Genomic DNA, 12,981 nt, shown 5'->3' with positions numbered 1-12,981 from the left:
TCTTCTATTGAATATTTAGGCTGATTCTAACATTTTACTATTGCCAAATAGATTACAATGAGTATCTTTATTTTTTGCAAATGTGCAAGTATAGCAATGTGAGTAGTAGTACTGGGAGAGCACAGGTCAGTGCTTTTTAGGGCTTTTGATAGATTCTGCCAAATTGCCCTCCCTAGAGACTTCCAAATTACACGTTTACCTGCAGTGTATGAGAATGTCTGTTTCTCTGTCCTTCATCATTACAGTTTATCATAAAACTCATTGTAGAGCAGTATTATTAAAGATTGTAATAAAAAGTTTATTTTATTAAATTTTGGCTGGGTGTGGTAGTGCATGTCTGAAGTCCCAGCTACTCCAGAGGCTGAGGTGGAAGGATGGCTTGAGCCTGGGAGGTTGAGGCTGCACTATGTTGCCCAGGCTGGCCTTGAACTCCGGGGCTCAAGTGATCCTTCTGCCTTGGCCTCTCAAATGGGGGGATTACAGGCATCAGCCACTGTACCCAGCCAGTAATGTACTTTCTATAATGGAAATAAATTAAGAGCTTTGAGTATAGCTATTCTGAGTTAAAACCTTATCTGTATACTTTGGATAAAAATATCTGAGCTAACATGTACTAAAAAACCTGAGCTTAGTTGGAAGACTGCTTCACTTTTGCATGAAGTTAGACCCTAAGGTAATCAGAGCAATCTGTAAGAATAACTTCTATGCATTAGTAATAAGTTGTCACAAAAAGTAAGAGAAAAAAAATATCCTATCCACAGTAGCACAGAAGTATAAAATATCTAAGAATAGGCCAGGCATGCTGGCTCACGCCTGTAATCCCAGCACTTTGGGAGGCGGAGGCTAGCGGATCACTTGAGGCTAGGAGTTGGAGACTAGCCTCGCCAACATGGTGAAAACCTGTCTCCACTAAAAATACAAAAATTATTTTTAATTTTTTGTGTGTGCCTATAGTCCCAGCCACTCAGGAGGCTGAGGCACAAAAATCGCTTCAACCCAGGAGGTGGAGATTGCAGTGAGCTGAGATTGTGCCACTGCTCTCCATCCTGGGTGACACAGTGAGACTTTGTCTCAAAAAAATAAAATAGATAAGAATAAAGCCACATGAGATATGAAAGCATGAAAGGCAGAATATTATAAACTACATGACCTCAAATCCTTGTACTGCAAAAGCTTAGAGATACTAACCAAATATATTAAATATCCCATCAAGGATATAATTTAGCTCCCAAGGAAGTAAGGCAGCTCTCCTGTGGGCTAAAATGGAAAAGAATTAAAGAACTAATGCTTTAAGAACATGGGAGATGGTGGAGGAGCAGTTGTTAATGACCTGTTACTCCTAGTGGAATAGCCTCCCACCCCCTAAGAAATAGCCCAGCTAATTTATGCCGTTACACCTAGATTTGAGTTCCAGACCTTGAGCTGTGGGACCTTGGGTAAGGCCTCTTTGCATTCCAGGTTTCTCACCTGCAAAATGGGGAAATGATAGTACCCACCTTTTCTAGTGGCTGTATAGGTTAAGTTAAATGGAAATAACACACTATATATTGAGTGCTGTGTTCCAGGGCAGTGCCCTAAGTGGTATGTATAAATTCACTTCTCTTCATAAGCTGGACTGAATTGTGATGCCCTCCACCACATCCCTATGTTGAAGCCCAGCTCCCAATGTTATGGTATTTGTAGATGAGGCCTTTTGGAGGTCATTTGGTTTAGATGAGATCATGAAGGTAGGGCCTTCATGATGGGGTTAGTGCCCTTATAAGAACAGCACCAGGCCTTTTGTACTCCTTTCCCTGTCTCCCCTGCATCTGGTATCGGGACACAGTGAGAGGGCAGCCATCTGCAAGCCAGGAAGTATGAGCCCTTACTGAGGGACAAAATGGGCTGGCATCTTGATCTTGGACTTTACAGCCCCCAGAACTGCGAGAAGTAAATTCTTGTTGTTTAAGCCATTCAATCTATGTTGTCTTATTAAGGCAGCCTGACCTAATACATAAGGCAGCAAAGGCATTCTTACCATAAAGACATAGGTTATAATGGCTTCCTGGTGACAAGAGACAAGGTAATGAGTCAGATAGCTGAAAATAAGATCCTTGTTTCCATAAAGCTAGGATTCTCAAAGGGTCATATGCTCAGTTAAAGCCTGGCCTAGAAGATATTCAAGGAAGATGAAAAGCAAGTTTATTCATTGTAGTCTGAGTTCTGGGTGGATGGGGGAAAAAATGTCTGACTTGAGTATTCATAACCATAGATTTGTTCTTATGAAAGTCTGAGATTCAAATTTGTTTGATTTACATGGTTCAGCAATCCCTAAGCCAAGAAGCTACCCCAAAAAGACAGTCCAAAGCTAGAAAACAACTTTGGGCCACACTCTCACATCAGGTTACACAAATTTCTGTGGATAGAGCTATACTTTATATGAGTTCATAATGCAAAATTATAAAACCTACAAAAAAAAAATCAACCAGAGTGCCATGATACATGACATAGAACATAATCAGACCTTCATTAACTGGTGATAGCCAGCTGCATATAAATCAAAATGAGTATGAAATGATTATAGACGTTTAAAAAGGAATTGAAAACGTAGGGATACTATATTTAGAAAAAGGACGAGCTGGGCACGGTGGCTGATGCATATAATCTCAGCACTTCGGGAGGTGGAGATGGGTGAATCACCTGAGATCAGTAGTTCGTGACCAGCCTGACCAACACAATAAAACCCCCTTTCTTCTAAAAATACAAAAATTAACTGGGCATGGTGGTGCATGCCTGTAATCCCAGCTACTGAGGAGGCTGAGGCAGGAGAATCACTTGAACCTAGGAGGCAGAGGTTGCAGTGAGTAGAGATTGCACCACTGTACTCCAGCCTAGGCAACAGAACAAGACTCTGTCTCAAAACAGACAAACAAACAACAACAAAACAAAACAAAAAAACCTAGGTATATTTGGAAAAGAACTAAAAAGAAAAAATACTAATAGAAAAAATGTCATTAAAGTTAAAAACTCAAGGGAAAAGTTAAACAAGTTAAGAGTATTACTGAATTTTTGAATGTATACTAGAAAGAAATTGCCCATTATATAACAGAGGGAGAAAGAGAGAGGCTGAGTGACATTGCAGATAAAATGAGAAAGTCCAACATAGTTAATAGAAGTTCTTTAGGGAGAGAAAAAGGAGAAGAGAGGAGAGGCAATATTTAATGAGAAATGGCTGGACTTCGTAAAGTTAATTAGAAGAAAAGACAGATTATCCACAAAGGAATGACAGATTGATTTAAGACTGTAATAGTAACAATAGAGATCCTGAGAGAAATTACTGTCTATCTAGAAATTTTTTACTAGCTAAATTATTCAAAATTGAAAGTAAAATAGACATTTCAGACAAAAATGTGAGAATGTAAGCTCAATGATGAAAGGGATTTTTGTTTCTCCACTGCTCTATCTCTAGTAACTTGAACAATCCTTGACACATAGTAGGCATTTAGTAAGTATTTGTTGAATAAGTGAAAAATTTTGAACAGTCTATCACAGTTGCTTCTGGAAGAGGGAAATTGAAATGAGAAGGAAGGATTGAGATACAAGAAAGACTATTGAGTAAAACAGTTGTTAAACATGAGTAAATGTAAATAAATGTACTTTTTTTTTTTTTTTTTTTTTTTTTTTTGAGACAGAGTCTTGCTCTGTCGCCCAGGCTGGGGTGCAGTGGCCGGATCTCAGCTCACTGCAAGCTCCGCCTCCCGGGTTTAGACCATTCTCCTGCCTCAGCCTCCCGAGTAGCTGGGACTACAGGTGCCCGCCACCTCGCCTGGCTAGTTTTTTGTATTTTTTAGTAGAGACGGGGTTTCACCGTGTTAGCCAGGATGGTCTCGATCTCCTGACCTCGTGATCCGCCCGTCTCGGCCTCCCAAAGTGCTGGGATTACAGGCTTGAGCCACCGCGCCCGGCCAATAAATGTACTTTAATGGTGGCTCATGCCTATCATCCCAACACTTTGGAAGGCTGGGGTGGGAGGATCGCTTGAGATCAAGAGTTTGAGACCAGCCTGGGCAACATAGTGAGACCCTGTTTCTACAAAAAATTTTAAATATTAGCTAGGTGTGGTGGCACACGCCTGTAATCCCAGCTACTGGGGAGTCTGAGGTGGGAGGATTATTTGAGCCCAGGAGGTCAAGACTGCAGTTAGCCATGGTCTCACCACTGTACTCCAGCCTGGGTGACAGCGTGAGACTGTCGCAAAAACAAACCAAAAGATAAATAAATATACTTTATAAAACTACTATAATTTTAATTGTGTCTAATATATTACAGTTTTACAAGCAAGATGAAAATAAAGTTCCTGACAACAATAGGATGTAAAGCAGAAAGTAGAGATTGTAGTTAAAGTAGTCTAAGGTTGTGTTTTTTTTTTTTCTGGGAAGAATTTAGAGATGTGGTTTAGTTAAAATTCAGATGTAATAATTTCAAGGGTAGGGTTTTTATTTTCTGGACTATGACAAGCTAGTTTTCTGAGGAGACTATTCTCATTCTACTACACCTGAATACACTATTGACAGGGACAAAATGAAACAATTTTTTTCCTACATAGTTGAATTCTTGGAAGGCCAGAAACAATAAGAAAACAGATGAGCAGGTGCTAAAGTCAGCATTTGCCTGTTAGCATCTTCTGATTCCTGGTGTCTGTGAGCCTGAGTTTTAATAGTAATAGAGGGAACTTTACCTAACTTATTTTATGATGATAGTAATTTAATATTACTATCACCAGACAATAATATTTTTGTAAAGAAATACTAAGGCCATTTTCAAGCCTAAATAAAGGACCAAAAGTCTTAAAGACATTGTTAAAATGTATCTAGCTTTATATAAACCAATAATACAGCATTATCAAGTTAAGTTGATTTTAGGAATAGGAGTGGTTTATCATCTGAAAATCTGTTAATGCATCTATTAATCATCTAAAATCCATAACATTAACAGACTAAAGAGGAAACCTCCTGGGATCATCTCAACAGATGCAGAAAAAGTATTTGATAAAATTCAGTCAGCATTCATGATAAAAATTCATGGTAAATTCAAAAGGGAGCTTTCTTTTCTGGACCAGGATGGATTGTTCTGTATTGCTCCTGCTAAGTATAGCTCAAAACCCTGGACACTGTACGTAAAACAAACACAAGAAGAGTTTGAAAGGTAAAGAGAAGACAGACCAGCTAGGGGTTTCACAACCCATGGAATGACATAGCAGTGAGTTCCCTGGGCTTGCTTGCTTGTTTGTTTGCCTCATATATCATGGGTGTTGGATCAACTGGCAACTTAGTCAGAAACGACAATGGGAATATACACCCCAAGAAAGCCAAGAACAACCTTTTCTCTTTAAAAGATGGGGAAAGAGGAAACCTAGCAAGACAGAAACTTTTGGACAATAACCACTCTACTCTAGCCACATGCCATAGAAAGACCATGGCTCCTCCCCTTTACTAATTCCCGTTAGCCGCTATTAATGATAGATAAACTAGAAATTTGAAAAATATTTAATCCACAGGAAGGCAAGGAAAAGAAAGTGGAAAATAAAATGTCAGACTTAAGCCCTAATATTTTAATAATTACGTTAAATGTAAATAGTCAAAACACAAAAATTTAAAGATAATTGGCAGAGTGGATATAAAAACATAATCCAACTACGTGAGTGACACACATTCAACAACTTGGCATTATGCTGAGTGGAAAAAAAACCAATCTCATAAGGTCATATTCTGTATGATTCTATGTGTATAATATTTTGCAAATGACAAAATGATGGAGATGGAGAACAGATTAATGGTTCCAGTGGTTCGGGATGATGAGGGAGGGTGTAGGTATGACTATAAAGTGGTAGCAGGCGGGAGATCTTCGTGGTGGAATATTTTACATCTTGATTGTGGCAATAGTAACATGGGTCTACATATGTGGTAAATAGCACAGACACTATGCACATACATCAGGTTTTTTCTTTTTGATATTGTACTATAGTTATGTAAGACTTAACTATTGGTGGGAACTAGGTGAAGGGTTCGTAGGACCTCTCTGTACTATTTTTGCAACTCTCTCTGATTATTTCAAAATAAGCTTTAAAGAAACATAGCAAACATCATAGTCAATATTGATTTATTAAAAGTATTTTCTTTAAAGTCAGGAACAATACAAGGATGCCTACTATCATTACTTACATTCAATAGTTTACAGACAGTCCTAGCCTATGCAATAAGATCAGAAAATAGTTAAGGCTGGGTGCAGTGGCTCACACCTGTAATCCCAGCACTTTCGGAGGCTGAGAAGGGAGGATCACTTGAGCTTGAAAGTTTGAGACCAGCCTGAGCAATATAATGAGACCTTGTTTCTATAAAAAATAAAAAAATTAGCCAGGCGTGGTGGCAGGTACTTAGTCTTAGCTACTCAGGAGCCTGAGCCCTGGAGGTGGAGGCTGCAGTGAGCTGTGTTTGCACCACTGCGCTTCAGCCTGGGTGACACAGCGAGATCCTCAAAAAAAAAAAAAAGATTTTAGGTATGGAAAGAAAGAAAAAATTATAATCTGTAAGGGAGTCTGGGCAATGAGTATCTGGCATTTTTACTTTCTGTTATATATTGTGAGATAGGCTCTTTCTCTTACCAGGTTTTCTCTGAAATAGATGATTTCTAGTCCTAAGAGCCAAGGCCAAAGAAGTAACGAAAACGGTAACATGTCCACACACTAGAAGACTAGAAGACTTATCAATGAAAAATATACTTCATGGGATGGCAAGAAGCAACATAGGATTGTAGTTGACAGGTAGCTACTATTATTATTTTATTATTATTATTTTAATTTGACTCTTCAAAACTCTTATTTGTGTGAGTCTAGATCTGTTAGAAGGTCACCTGTGAAAAAGGACATATGGGTGTCCAAGCTGATCTGATTCATACAGCTCAATACATTTATTAATTTTGAGAGAGAGTCTGGCTCTGTCACCTAGACTAGAGTGCAGTGGCGTGATCAAGGCTCACTGCAACCTCTGCCTCCCAGGCTCCATTTTTATTTATTTATTTATTTTTTAAAAATTAATTAATATTTATTTATTTGTTTGTAGAGACAGGGCCTCACTATGTTTCCCAGGCTCATCTCAGGCTCCTGGCCTGAAGGAGTTCTCCCACCTTGACCTTGGAAAGTATTGGGATTATAGGCGTGAGCCACCACGTCTGGTTAAGTGGTCAGTTTAGAAATGTACAGAGTTAATGTTCGTGTTTGTTTTGTTCTTCTTTTTCTTTCTTTCTTTCTTTCTTTTTTTTTGAAACGGAGGTTTGCTTTTGTTGCTCAGGCTGGAGTGCAATGGTGTGATCTTGGCTCACTGCAGCCTCCGCTTCCCAGGTTCAAGTGATTCTCCTATCTCAGTCTCCTGAGTAGCTGGGATTACAGGCATGCACCACCACGCCTGGCTAATTTTGTATTTTTAGTAGAGACGGGGTTTCTCCATGTTGGTCTGAAGGGGTGGCTTGTCCCTCCACACCTGTGGGTGTTTCTCGTTAGGTAGAACAAGAGACTTTTGAGAAAAGAAATGAGACACAGAGAGAGAGTATAGAGAAAAAAAAAGTGGGCCCAGGGGACCGGCGCTCAGCGTACAGAGGACCCATGCCGGCTCCGATCTCTGAGTTCCCTTAGTATTTATTGATAATTATCTTTACCATCTTAGAAAAAGGGATGTGGTAGAATAATAGGATCATCGTAGGGAGAAGGTCAGCAGTAAGACATATGAATAAAGATCTCTGTGACATAAGTTTAAGGAAAAGTGCTGTGCCTTGATATGCATATGGAAACATCTCCATAAACCTTTTTAGTGCATAAAGAGCAGCATTGCGCTAGCAAGTCCCACCTTTTGCCCTAAATAGGTTTTCTCCTTTCTCAGTAAACAGAACATACAATCGGGTTTTACACCGAGATGTTCCATTGCCCAGGGACGGGCAGGAGACAGACGCTTTTCTCTATCTCAACTGCCAAGAGGCTTCTTTCCTCTTACACTAGTCCTCCTCAGCATAGACCCTTCACGGGTGTCAGGCTGGGGGACGATCAGGTCTTTCCCTTCCCATGAGGCCATATTTCAGACTATCACATGGGGAGAAACCTTGGACAATACCTAGCTTTCCTAGGCAGAGGTCCCTGCGACCTTTGGCATTGTACGTGTCCCTGGGTACTTGAGATTAAGAGAATGGTGATGACTTTTCACTAGCATACTGCCTTCAGGCACTTGTTTAACAAAGCACACCCTGCACAGCCCAAAATCCGTTAAACCTTGAGTCACTACAGCACATGTCTCTTGCAAGGACAAGGTTGGGGGTAGGGTCACAGATTAACAGCATCTCAAATACAGAACAAAATGGAGTCTCTTATGTCTACTTTCTATATAGACACAGTAACAGTCTGATCTTCCTTTTCTTTTCCCCACATTGGTCAGGCTGGCCTCAAACTCCCGACCTCAGGTAATATGCTTGCCTCAGCCTCCCAAAGTGCTGGGATTACAGGTGTGAGCCACCATGCCCAGCCAGTATTCGTGTTTATTTTTCATAGCGTCAGGGAACTGAGTGAGAATCAAAATCTGGAGGAGAGTTTAGATTTTTCTTCATGGTTAAATTTAAAAAATTCTATAGAACAAATATATTTAGTGTGTGTTAGGCTGATGGCCTTAGATTTCTGTACACTCGACATTGGGGAGAAACCTCATTGGCAGCAGAGTGTCTAGTGGTACCAGATGGAGGTCCCTTCTTTGGTCCCTTGAGTGCAGAGCCTTTGCCCTGGTTGTTCCCCGCTTTCACCATTAGTAGAAGCCATTTGACTCACGGCTGGCAGATAGCACACCAGTTTCAGTACCTTGCTACATTTGTAGAAAACCAGTGTATAAACAGTAAGGTATAGACAAAAATTGTTTTCTAACAGTGGGTATTTGAATATTAAGTGTTTGGGTGAGGGAGAAGGGACAAGATGGAGGAAGGTGAACAAGATGGCACAGTTCCTGTTGCTTCCGGGTTCTTCATCACCAACTTTCCCGCACCTCGGAAAGTGCAGACCAACCAAGCATGTGCCATGTGACGTCGATCTGAGAAAACCGAAACTTACCCGGCCAGGCCTACGGAGACGCCCCTATCACGCCCTTATCCCGCCCTGCCCCCCCACCCAGCTTCCAGTACTAATGCATAAAGGTCCGCCTCCGGCAGAGGCCAGCATGACTTCCCTGGCCCCATACCTGAGGACCGGAGAACCTCGCCTGAGAGTGTGTGCATATTTGCAATAAAAGGCTGCCACTTTCTTATGTACTTTGGCCTCATGTTTAATTATTTAGCTCTCCTAAATTAAGTATTAAATTAAGACATTAAGATGTAGTAAATTAGCCAGGTGTGGTGTCATACACCTGTGGTCCTAGCTACTTGGGAGGCTAAGGTGGGAGGATTGCTTGAACCCTGGCGGTCAAGGCTGCAGTGAGCCATGATTGTACCACTGCATGCCAGCCTGGGTGACAGAGCAAGACCCTGTCTCTAAAAAAAAAAAAAAAAAAGTGAAGACATTGTTTTCTTTAAATTTTCAAACTTATTAAAAAGAACAGAGAATAATATATTGCATACTCATGTACTTGCCACCTTGATTTAACAAATGTTAATGATTTGTTACATTAATCAAGATTTTAAAAAATAGCATACAGTGGATAAAGTTGAAATTTTCTTTATTGTCTCAATCTCTCCCAAGTTGTAGTCACTCTCAAAGTTGGTGTGCATTCCTTCCTTTTAGGATTATTATTATTCTAAAATGTGTGTATTTGTCTATTTGTCTATCGTGCAGATATTCATTCTCTTATTTTTTTGAATGTTTTAAAGCTTTAGTGTCACATTTAGATATTTAATCCATTTATAATTCATAATTGTGTTAGCATGAGGTAAGGGCTTAATTTTGTCTTTTTGTATAAATAACTCATCATTACTAGTTTTGTCTTTAGCAGAGTTTGTTTATGCAGGTATAAGCAAATTTGAATATATATTTTTATTCGTTCTCCCCTTTGTATTCTTTAATTTTTAATTTTAGGGTACATAATACTTGTATATACTTATAGGGTACATGAGATATTTTGATAAAAGTATACAGTGCTTTATCACATCAGGGTAAATGGGGTATCTAGCACCTCAACCATTTATCCTTTATTTGTTTAACAAACAATCTAATTATATACTTTTAGTTATTTTAAAATGTACAATAAATTATTATTGACTGTAGTCCCCATGTTGTGCTGTCACATATTAGATCTTATTTATTCTAACTATATTTTTATACCCATTAATCATCCCCACTTCCCCCCCAACTACTCTTTCCAGTAGCTTCTGTTATCGGTAGTTCTGCTGTTTCCATGAGTTCAATAGTTTTAATTTTTAGCTCCCACAAATAAGCGAGAACATGTGAAGTTTGTCTTTCTGTGCCTGGTGTAGTTCACATAACACAATGACCTCCAGTTCCATCCATGTTGTTGCAAGTGACAGGATGTCATTCTTTTTTATGGCTGAATAGTACTCCATTGTGTATATATAGCACATTTTTGTTATGAACACTTAAGTTGCTTCCAAATCTTGGCTATTGTTAAATGGTGCTTCAGTAAACATGGGAGTGCAGATTTACTGATTTCCTTTTTTGGGGTATATACTTAGCATTGGTATTGCTGGATCATATGGTAGGTCTATTTTTAGTCTTTTGAGAAACCTCCAGCTGTTCTCTATAGTGGCTCTAATAATTATATTCCTACCAACCATGTACAAGGGTTCCCTTTCTCCACATCTTTGCCAGCATTTCTTATTGCTTGTCTTTTGGGTAAAAGCCATTTTAACTGGGGTGAGATGATACCTCATTGTAGTTTTGATTTGCATTTCACTGATGATCATTGATGTTTAACACCTTTTCATGTACTTGTTTGCCATTTGTGTGTCTGTCTTTTAAATTTTTATTTATTTATTTATTTATTTTGAGACAGAATCTTACTCTGTCACCCAGGCTGGAGTGCAGTGGAGCAAATTCAGCTCACTGCAACCTCTGCCTCCCAGTCTCAAGTGATCCTCCCACGTCAGCCTCCTGAGTAGCTGGGACCACAGGTGCATGCCACTTCACCCGGCTAATTTTGTGTATTTTTGGTAGAGACGAGGTTTCACCACATTGCCCAGGCTGGTCTGGAATTCCTGAGCTCAAGCAATCCACCTTCCTCGGCCTCTCATAGTGCTGGGATTACAGGCATGAGCCACCATGCCTGGCCTGTCCATCTTGTTTTGAGAAATATCTATTCAAGTCTTTTGTCTGTTTTTAAATTGGATTATTAGATTTTTTTCCTATTGACTTGTTTGAGCTCCTTATATATTCTGGTTATTAATCACTTGTCAGAAGAATAGTTTGCAAATTACTTTTTCCCATTCTGTTGGTTGTTTCTTCACTTTGTTGATTGTTTCCTTTGCTGTGCTGAAGATATTTAACTTGATGTGATCCCATTAGTCCATTTTCGTTTTGATTGTCATGGGGTATTCAGATCATAGCACATTCAAATCATAGCACTAGTTTGTACAATTTTTTTTCTTTTAAACTTCATGCATTTTGCATACAATTTAAGAAATCTAACCCAGGGTCACTAAGGTTTTCTCCTATGTCTTCTTCCAGATATTTGATAGTTGTATCTCTCACATTTAGTTCTATTCCTATTCCTCATTTCAAGTTTTGCATATTGTGTACAGTAAGGATAAAATAAGCAAATATGTATATGCACTTGCATATGAATATCAAATTTTTCAGTACCATTGTTAAAAAGATTATCTTTTCCCTCAGTTGAATTGCCTTGACAATTTTGTTGAAAATCAGTTGACCCATATGTTTGTGGGTCTGTTTCTGAACTTTATATTTTCTTTCATTGATCATTATGTCTTTTTATGCCACTACCACACTGTCTTAATTCCTGTGTCTTTATAATATAACTTGAGATCAGGTAATATAATTACTGCAACATCCTTTTTCCCCCAAAATGTTTTTTGGCTCTTCTGTTCCTTTGCGTTTTCATATAAATTTTAAAACCAGCTTGTCAGTATCTAAAAAAAAATGTCTGCTAGAATTTTGATTGGGTTTGTCTTGAATATGTAGATTAATATGGGGAGAATTGTCATTTTAACAATAGTGAGTCTTCCAAACATTGACCATGGTATATCTCTTCATTTAGTTAGTTCTTTGATTTCTCTCCTCAGTGTTTGTAGTTTTTAACTTACAGGCCTTACATTTCTTCTGTTAAATCTATTCCAATAATTTAATATTTTGGGGGGATGCTGTTGTAAATAGCATTTTTTAAACAGGAAAAAATACATATAAATATTGTTATTACATGCACATGTGCACATGGGAGTCAAGCAAGATATAAATACTCAGAGAAGGATAAGATGGTTCATGCTTCTATACCATCTTTTGGGGGCCAGATGGGAAGGCCATTTTTTGGATACATAATAACTGTACATATTTATGAGGTACATGTGATATTTCTGTACCTGCATACAATGTATAATGCTCAACCCAGGGTATTTAGGATATCCATCACCTAAAATATTTATCACTTCTTTGTGTTGGGAACATTTCAAATCTTTTCTTCTAGCTATTTTGAAATATGCAAATTATTGATAACTATAATCACCCCAGTCTGTGATCACACACTACAACGTATTCCTTCAATATGACTGTATGTACGCATTAACCAACCTCTCTTCACCGCCCTTCTCCCCCTTCCCAGCATCTGGTAGCCATCATTCTACTCTCTGCCTCTAGGAGATCTCCTTTATTTTAGCTCTCACATGAGTGAGAACATGCAAAATTTGTCTTTCTATGCCTAGCTTATTTCACTTAACATGATGCTGTCCAGTTCCATCCATGTTGCTGCAAATGACAGGGTTTCATTCTTTTTTTAATGGTTGAATAGTATTCCATTG

The 12,981-nt window shown here is 38.8% G+C and overlaps 1 protein-coding gene across 23 annotated transcripts in view; it reads left to right on the top strand.

Annotated features, from left to right (window-relative positions):
- The window catches only part of UNC13B (unc-13 homolog B), a 235,883-nt gene that overhangs the window by 47,142 nt on the left and 175,760 nt on the right, over positions 1–12,981 (top strand). For 3 of the 23 annotated variants that reach the window (XM_077965798.1, XM_077965794.1, XM_077965795.1), the window contains one exon: positions 6,644–6,799. The exons of the other annotated variants lie outside the window; for them this stretch is intronic. The gene's annotated coding sequence lies outside the window, so the exon portion shown is untranslated. The remainder of the gene's footprint in view (positions 1–6,643; positions 6,800–12,981) is intronic. 23 annotated transcript variants of the gene reach the window in all.

The sequence above is a fragment of the Macaca mulatta genome, chromosome 15 (genome assembly GCF_049350105.2).
Source record: "Macaca mulatta isolate MMU2019108-1 chromosome 15, T2T-MMU8v2.0, whole genome shotgun sequence".
Lineage (NCBI taxonomy): Eukaryota > Metazoa > Chordata > Mammalia > Primates > Cercopithecidae > Macaca > Macaca mulatta.
This window is presented reverse-complemented; position numbering and strand designations above follow the sequence as displayed.